Below are 7,557 nucleotides of genomic sequence, written 5' to 3'. Positions count from 1 at the left end.
TGGAGTTTATAAAATTAAACTGCTAAACTCTTCTGGAGACTGTGACCTTATCTACCATCTTGGTATGTTTAAACTATTTCAGTTATGGATGGCTACAATTAATTTTAATGCTCACTACAGTACTTTTAATATATCTCCATTAAACTCTGTTTAAGGAGGTACTTCTTCTGGAAAAAAAAAAAAAGCATGATTTTTTGTTCTTGGAATCTAGGCAGGCATGATGTATCTCACTATAGTACCATGAGGCAGACAATAGACAAAATGGAACACAGAAAACTTTTGAAACCAAACAAGCAAGTAATTGTCATCCCAATTATTTCATTACGGCTGACAATAGAATAACACAAAAGACTGAGTGGCTCCCAGAATGGCATGACAATCATAAGAGAATCAAGACACGAAGAGTACTTCTAAGAGACAGCAGAATTCACACAATATGTGATGTACAGTAAAACCTTGTTATTCTGATCACAGCTCTTTCTTCTCCAAATAATATGTAATTCAGAACAATTCCCACTCCTCAACCGCCTAGACTGTCTTATTGTTATTTCGTCAAAATACAAGCTCATTTTAACCTGGCTAATTCAAAGTCAAATTTTGCCAGCCCCTTACATGGTAACTAATGAGCTTTTACTTCCAGTCTGTTCATCTCCTGGGCTCTAACTATCCTCAAATTGGTTTTACAAATGCAAGTGTAAAGAATAAAAGAAAATCATCATACTGAATGGTAATAACATATGCAGAAAAGTATATATTAAAGATCCACTTTTCTGTGACAATCCAAATTTTATTTTTTAAATTTCCCTTATATTTAGATATTAAACTACAATCTGAACATATTCAAAGTATATGATTTATAGGAAGGGGAGGGAGAGAGGGAGAGAGAAAAAGAGATTCAATTTTTCACTAGTAATAAAATCCATTAGCATCTAATAATATCTGGTATAATAATAATACAATTTATTGGCACTGACTACATGCAATAAACTTGAACTATATTATCTTATAGAGTCCTCGCAGTAACCACAAGTCAGATATTATCACCCTCATTTGATTGGTGGAAAAAGAGAAGCACAGAAAGCTTAAGCAACCTGCCCAGGCTGCGCAGTTGTTCAGTAGCCGGGACTCTGACTCGGCTGGGACAGGAACTTAGACCTCTGTTTAGGAGGACTACGATGAAGCTGCTTAAGTCCAAAAGTGGAACTCTGTCTTCTCTCCTCCCACTTCTACTTATCTTCACAGCACCATCACCATCCCACCCTGAGGTCACCATCGCAGCCCCATGGAAGAAATGAACCTTTAGAATTTTCTGTCTCAGGCTTTGCTGCCAAAGACTGACAATGATCTTAGCGGCTCTCCCAGACCCAGGACGCTTTCCATTCTCCTGGTCCTACCCATTGCCTCTAGAATATCCTCCTTCAAACGCAACATTCAATTCACTCAAGAGCCTGGACCACCTCCCTCCTGCCTAGAAACTCTTCAGCCTGGCCCACTCCAAATTTCTCTACAAGGTGTCATATGGTATTTTCAATAACTATTAATGTTTTCCTACCTATAGAGATGAAAAGTCTTCATAATTTATTTGCCTGAGCAAGTTATCCCAAAAACTTACTAGATTTTGTTCTGGCAATGCAGCTACAGGCTGTGCACTAGGAAACATGAATATGTCTTGGTTTAGGAAGTTTCCTGCATCACTCTATTCCCTTAGGGCACTGAAAAGCTGTCTTGCTCCTATTTTAATATCTAATAAGATAACCCAAGTCAGGACAATTGTCTAGTGAGGGTACATAAGATTCATCTTCAAGTTAGACTGAGCAAAATTTTGTCATCAAATTACAATCTCTGTTTTCTTGGCCCTGAGACCAGGCCACCCTTCCAACTGTGGGAACACGGAGACTGGACAGGTCTTCAAGAACATAACTATACATAAGCACATGCACATGTGAACATGCAAACACACATACATACATGCACACCCTCTGGCCCAATATGAACAATATGAACAAGTAGCTTGAGAAGGCACAAGGGCTGGCAGGGTAGAATGGCTTGGACACATGAAAGTTTTTCACCTTCAAGCAGAAGGGCATATTCTAAGTTTGGAGTATTGCACTGAATGGTATTAAAAGTTTACATAAAGCTTCTGACTCTTGCTGCAATGAAAACTTCATCCTATTGCTATTAAAAGCTCATTATTTAGCCCAGAGAAGGGACATCAACCCTCTCAAGAGATAGACCCCAAATCACCAGATATTTTCTCTTTCACATATGCCCTCCTTGTTTTTCAAAATTCAAATTCCAGTGTGCATGGTTTTCCTACTTATTTTTGAGTATAGGACTGTCTCGCTATCTCCTAAAACAAAAAGAGAGCTGAACTAGAATCGAGAAACATAAACCTCGCATGTGATGTTGGACAAGTCATTCTTTCTGTCCCATTTCCTTCGTCTGTAAAACAAAAGCACTGAACTGGGTTTATCTAAGTTCCTATCCTTTTCTGATGTCCTATGAGACTTTACTGGAAACAAACATAGGCTTAACACCATGGGATCCAGAAGAAAATTACTTGGGCTCATATCGCTGATTTACCACTTACTGTTTATGTCTTTGGGTAAGTTCCTAGCTAAGCCTGTTTCGTCATTTGTAAAATGAGGATAAATGAGTACCTGTACTATTAGGTTGGGGTGGGGATTTAATGACATCATATAGAGACTGTGCTTAGAATTCTGCCTGGAACATAGAAAATATTCTATAAATATTTAACCGTTGTGATTCATCCCCATTTACCAAAAAACAAACAAACGAACAAACAAAAACAACGAATAAAAAAAAACACCTACCAGGTTGATTTCCTCACTAGAAGACATTAAATATTGATTGTCCCAAATAGAACACTAACACGTATTTATTGAGAACCATGTGCTAGATTGTTTTAAAAATTACATAAACTACATAAATTATCTCATTAAAACCACATCCAAATTATATGGGGTTAAAATATGATTTTCCTCCATTTTAAAGATAAAGAAACTAAGGAACAAAGCTTAGCAACTTGCTCATGGTTATACAGAACACTTTTTAAAATATTTCACAACCAGCTCTCCAGGAGAAAAAAAAAAGCTCTAATTTGTAGCCTGCACCACTTTATGTGGTGGAAATCCTGTCACCATGGCCAATTACGAGCTACCGATGTGGCATCACTGAGCACAGAGCTGAGAAGAGATGAGCACAAGCTGCTCCACAGGCCTCTGGGTACAGTCAGAATGTAGTGGAGAGAGTCATCCTCTCCAGGGCCACTTAGTTGACTTCTTCAAAGCATATTCATGTCTTTCTATTTCGGAAGCTCAACATTACTTTATAATACAAAATAAATAATATATATACCCACTTTAAAAACTGAAAAGTCAGATTTTGCTTGTTTCACCGTGCAAGATTGTGTAGAGGTCTGCATTATTAACTACACATCCATTTTCTTTTTGTTAGTCGAAGGGAATAATTGTTTCACTTCAAAAAGACTTAGAACTGATTTATTTCTGTTATCTGCTTCTGTGGGTACCACAGTCATACTGTAATTTATTTGCATGATATAATAAACATAATATTAAAAAAAGATTTTTCTCTTCCTTTATCAATTAAACTAGTTTTCAACAATGTATAAATTTCTTTGTTGGTTGGTATGTTTTAAAATGTTTAATTTATAGTCTTTAGCCATGCTACCTTGAGTAAGCTTGTTCCCATCTGATCTTGGAAGCTAAGCAGGGTCGGGCCTGGTTAGTACTTAGATGGGAGACTACCTAGGAAGACCAGGCACTGTAGGCAAAAAAACTTTTTTTAAAAAAATAAGAGATTGTAAGCTGACGAGGTCCTTGCAATCTGTGAGGTCGACCAAGGTTTGCCTCGCCTTAAAATAAAATAAAATTAAAATGTTTGGTTTGCACAATTACTATATATGATGAAAAATGTATATCACATATTCTTTCTTATTGAGTACTTTATGCAAATTAATGTTTCTTATTTGAAATTGTTGATTCATTTCTGCTAACTTATTAATAACACATTACCAGATGTTTCTAAGTCTCTCCATACAATTCCAATTTTTGATCAAGCCTGACATTCAGAATTTCACTCAAAGAGCCTTTTTGGTCTTAATTTAGAATATGCATTGACTTAGCAATTTAAAAATTTACTGTAAGGACAAATAAATAAGGATTCTCAGTTTCTAATTGTTTTGTGCTAGCTAAAATATCATTTTGTGTACCATAAAGCAGCTGTATGAATTTGTTCACAGATAAAATCCTGATAGCATGTAAGTTGTAAAAGTAAAACTACGCATTTTCCCCAAACCTTAGGAAATCTCTTCTACCTCCAAGAATCTCTAATGCTCTGGGCTTCAGGAGCACCTATTGTGTTCCAGATGCAGGTGGTGGCCAAGGTTTGAATCGCGAGAGCCCTTCCCCAGGTAGTCTCTGACAGCATTCAGAAAGGCTAAGTCCGGGGACCAGGAGGCCTGTCGTGCACTACTCATGCCCTTCTCAACTCTGTAAACTCAGAAAAACAAAACTGAGATGGAGATAAAGGTTGACTTTTGCACATCTCTTTCTTGTATTCTTTTAGTTCCGAATGCCTCCCTCAGAGGTCTTCCTCTTTGAAAACGTTAAATAAAATAATTCAGGCTTTGTGCTAGTATCTCAATATCTTGAGGTGATCCTTAACCCCACCACCAAATGTCTTCATTTTAAATGATAGCTGCAGAGAAAGGGCCATGATTGGCCCAAGGAAGAGTTTGTTCAGAGGTGGGATTTCAGGGACTCCCACAGCAGAAAGGTTTTGATAGGAGCACATCTCCCCCAGCCTTCAAAAGCACACCATGTACACAACTCTCTGCCATTTAAAGCATCACCTCTAGCCCCTCCCTCTCATTCCCGCCCCCTCCCGACTCCGACCTTGGTCCCTCACCTCCATGTAATCCCCATACAGCAATTCTCCATGCACCAAGGATAACTTCTCTCCTCCCTCTGGAGATTAGTGTCAGCTCCTTTCCCTCTTCTACCACTAACAGCAACTAATATTTACTGAACACTCACCATGGGTTGGCCTAAATTCTAAATGTTTTAAACATATTAGGTGATTTCATCCTCATTCCACCTTTGTGAAGTACTATTACCTACCCCCTTTTTATATGTCAGGAAACAGAGCACAGAGAAGGTAAGGTATTATCCAGGTGCCCACAGCTGACAGGTGGCAGGGCTCACCCACACTGGCAGCCTGGCTTCCAACCACGTACCCTCGACCACCACGCTGGCAGCGTATGACGTTAGTCCCTTAACCTCGCCTCATTTTTAAATGAGGAATTAAATTCCATCTTCTCCCAACCTATTTCCATTCTGACACTGAGTCCTTCATTCAGGCTTCAGTTACATCACCATGTCTGTTAACTTAATGGCAGAAACTCTCATTGTAATCATCATTTTCAACACCACAGCTTTCTCCTGTAGTCACAGAACACAGAACCAGTTTTTTGCCCCCACTGGTGAAAATCGTTTAATATTTTTAACAAGGCCCTCTTGTTTTTCAAAAGAGAACAAATTGGAAGGAGGAGTGTTTTTGCTCAGCTTTATTACAGAAATAGGTTGCGTCAGAAGCCCTGTGCCTATTTCTGCCTGAGCTGTTATTTCTCTGGGCCTCAGAAGAACCTTGTCCTTCCTGAGGCTGAGTTCTCCTCCCAGGGGAGATGCAGGCAAAAGCGCTGCTACCGGATGATCTTTTTAAAACTGTCGAGATGTTGGCTGCTTACGTTCATTTCATAGTCACTACTTAGCAATGGTTTTGCTATTAATATCCAAACACAAAGGGAACATATGAAAAAGGATACAGTTGGACACCCTATTTAAAGTAGGTGAAAATGAAAAAAACTGAGTTATTTGCTTTTTTGCTCAGAGTTTTTGTTTTGTTTTGTTTTGTTTTTTGCTTTGGATAGATAAAGCCATGATTACCATCTTTAAATTACCACTAATGTAATATTTCACAGGTCAATGGCAATCTATTCCACTTTCTGCCCTGACCAGGGGTCTACCTACACTAGTCCCAGTCTAATAACGTTAGTCACATTCTCTGAATCCTGTAGGAGAAAAAGAGGGTGTGGGAGGGCGGGCAGGGAGGGACTATAGAGCCTGACCCTGTATCCTACAATTTCACAGTTGGGAAGGTCTTCACTACATTTAGCACCCATCCCATGTTAAAAGAAAGGAATCTCAGCAAAATACTTCATATTTGATATATTAACCGACGACAGAAAGATGACTTGAGTAATGCGACTCTAGGGGACAAAAAAAAAAGAAACAGAAAACAAAAAAACAAACAAAAAATCACACCAGGACCTTCCCTTCTTTCCTATTCTTCCCTGAAGAGAGAGAACTCAGAAGAATATGAACCACAGAGGTCCAGCTCCTTTATCCCAGGCTGTTTCAGTAAAAGCTCGCTCTCAGTAGAAATGCACACAGATATAACTTAGATAAGTGTAAATTGATAGAAATTATGTCTACAATGTATTATTAAGCAAAGACTATTTCAAAGCAATATTGAAGAGGGGAAGTATATATCCATCCCAAAGTGTTGGCAGTGCTTAACTCTTACAAGTGGGATTATGAGCACTTTAGTTATCATTTTCTTTACCTGTACTTTCACATTAATAATTCAAAAAATTTAAACATTTGCTTTTGCAACAAGAAAAAGGTTTTAATTTTTAAAACTGTAAAAGTAACTATGAAAAATATTGACACAGCTGAGTATTTTCAAGGTTTTATGGCTTAACTGTTTTTGTAGCAATGCCACATTTTATCCAGTGGCAATGCCGAGATGCCGCTGGGACAGTTTGGAGCATCTCCCCTCTCTCAAGGCTCCCCACTCTTGATGCTCTCTCTTCTTTTCTACCACGATCTCTGTCCACAAATATGACACGTGGCCTCCCCAACAAACACCCAATCGCCCTGAGCAGTAAGAATCAGAAAAGCAGAAAGTCATAATCCTCTGTTCTCCTACTATACTTGTCTTCTTCCGTCCAGACTTTCTGGAAACCAGACAATATTTACCACCCTCACCCATCAGAATTGTGCCCAAGCTGATGACCACAGAAGCCACTTCCTCATCACAGAGATGCCTGAAATCCAGTAACCTTTTCTTTGGATGAGTTACAAAGTTCCTTAGAAGCAAACTTTTCTAACAATGTGCTGATCTGTATTCCAATGATCAGTCTAAATATTATCTGCCTCGTGTAATTTATAAATGCCACATGTAAAAACGGGCACTGAAAAAGACATGATCTAACCACATCTGAACTGTCTTTCTCCTCTCTGTGCTCACACCTCTGGCAAACAAACAAACCAATATATTGTGAATCTTATTCAAAGCTTCTATGCCTTTTGTAAGCAAATGAGTCACAAGTGAAATGCATCCCAAATTTAATTTACTGGTGGCATGTATTAGAATGAGGTTAGAATGTCATTTTGCAAAATGTTAAATCATTTTGTCTATTTTCCACTAAGAGAGCATCTCTTTAACCCATAT

At 38.4% G+C, this 7,557-nt stretch overlaps 1 pseudogene; it reads left to right on the top strand.

The window, feature by feature from the left end:
• The first annotated feature begins 3,694 nt into the window (after nt 1-3,694).
• Nucleotides 3,695-3,813, top strand: LOC112479057 (annotated as a pseudogene).
• The last annotated feature ends 3,744 nt before the right edge of the window (nt 3,814-7,557 follow it).

Source organism: Pteropus alecto, unplaced genomic scaffold (assembly GCF_000325575.1).
Source record: "Pteropus alecto unplaced genomic scaffold, ASM32557v1 scaffold33, whole genome shotgun sequence".
Taxonomy (NCBI): domain Eukaryota; kingdom Metazoa; phylum Chordata; class Mammalia; order Chiroptera; family Pteropodidae; genus Pteropus; species Pteropus alecto.
The sequence above is the reverse complement of the archived record's forward strand: the minus strand, read 5'-3'. Positions and strand labels throughout refer to the sequence as shown.